We start from the raw sequence: 1,632 nt of genomic DNA on the forward strand, positions 1-1,632 counted from the left end.
ATGGGCAAGTGTCATGGTCTTCATACTTCCAGGAAGGTCCATAGCCACTGACGAAATCAGAAGTAGCATGATAGTCCATTTGGGCACAGCCCTGAAGGCCAACCCGTTTGGAGGCACTTTCCATGCAAAGAGAACTGTGCTGGAAAAAGTAGGAATTGAAGCTGAACATCCACATTCTGCCATCAGGAAGTATGTCATGTCCAGCTGATCGGGAATGGCAAAAAAGTAAATAAATTTTAAAAAATCACAGCCTTTGTACCTAGTGATGGTTGTTTGGATTTTATTGAGGAAAATGATGAGGTTCTCTTTACTGGATTTGGTCACAAAGGTCATGCTGTTGGTGACATTCCTGGAGTTTGCTTTCAGGTTGTAAAACTAGTCAATGTCTCTCTTTTGCACTTATCCAAAGGCAAGAAGGAAAGACCAAGATTATAAGTTTTGATGGTGAAAACACGACAATAATAAATTTTCATATGCCGAAAGAGAAGAAAAGAACTACAAAAAACAATCAGAAAACAATTAACAAAATGGCAATAAGTACATACCTATCAATAATTATTTTAAATGTAAGTGGATAGATATTCTAATCAAAAGAAAAAGTGGATGAATGGATTAAAGAAAGAAAACAAGACCTATCTATATGCTGCCTACAAGAGACTCAAATCTCACTTCAGATCTAAAGATACACACAGACTGAAAGTGAAGGGATGGAAGAAGATATTCTATGCAAATAGAAACAAAAAGAAAGCTGAGGTAGCAATATGTATATCAGGCAAAATAGACTTTAAAACAAAAGCTGTAAGAGACAAAGGGGGCAACACAACAAGAAGATAAAGCAATTGTAAGTATTTATACACCCCAAAGAAGAGCACCTAAATATATAACATGAATATTAACAGACACAGAGGGAGAAATTGACAATTATGCAATAACAGTATGGGACTTAAACACCCCACTTACATCAGTGGATGGATCATCCAGACGGAAATTAAGAAACATTGGCCATAAATGATCATCAGACCAGATGGAGTTCATAGATATATACAGAATATTCCATTGGAAACAGCAGGATACACATTCGTCTTAGTTGCACATGAAATATTCTTCAAAATAGATTACATTTTAGGCCACAAAACAAGTTGCATTAGATTCAAGATTGAAATCATATCAAACAAAAGAAAAAATAATATCTTTTCTGAGCACAATGTTATGAAACTAGAAGTCCATTATAAAAAGAAAACTGGAGAAACAAACATGTGGAGATTAAACAACATGCTACTAAAGAATCAATGGGTCAGTGAAGAAATCAACCAGGAAATAGAAAAATATCCTGTAATAAATGAAAATAAAAACACAATATTCCAAAATCTGTGGAACGTAAAAGCAGTTCTAAGAGGAAAGTTTAGAGTAATACGGGCCAACCTCAAGAATAAGAAAAGTCTCAAACGATATAAACTTAAACCTAAAAAGAAGTAGAAAAAGAATAAAGCCCAAAGTTCGTAGAAAGAAGGCGGTAATAAAGATCAGAGTGGAAATAAATGAAATAGAGACTAGAAGAACAATAGATAAGATCAATGAAATTAAAAACTGGTTCTTTGAAAAAAAATATATTTGAGGAATCTTTAGTCAAAT

General features: G+C 33.9%; 1 pseudogene; it reads left to right on the forward strand.

Annotated features, from left to right (window-relative positions):
- On the forward strand, nt 1-435 carry LOC144221350 (small ribosomal subunit protein uS12 pseudogene; annotated as a pseudogene).
- The last annotated feature ends 1,197 nt before the right edge of the window (nt 436-1,632 follow it).

Source organism: Crocuta crocuta, unplaced genomic scaffold (assembly GCF_008692635.1).
Source record: "Crocuta crocuta isolate KB4526 unplaced genomic scaffold, BGI_CrCroc_1.0 scaffold20, whole genome shotgun sequence".
Lineage (NCBI taxonomy): Eukaryota > Metazoa > Chordata > Mammalia > Carnivora > Hyaenidae > Crocuta > Crocuta crocuta.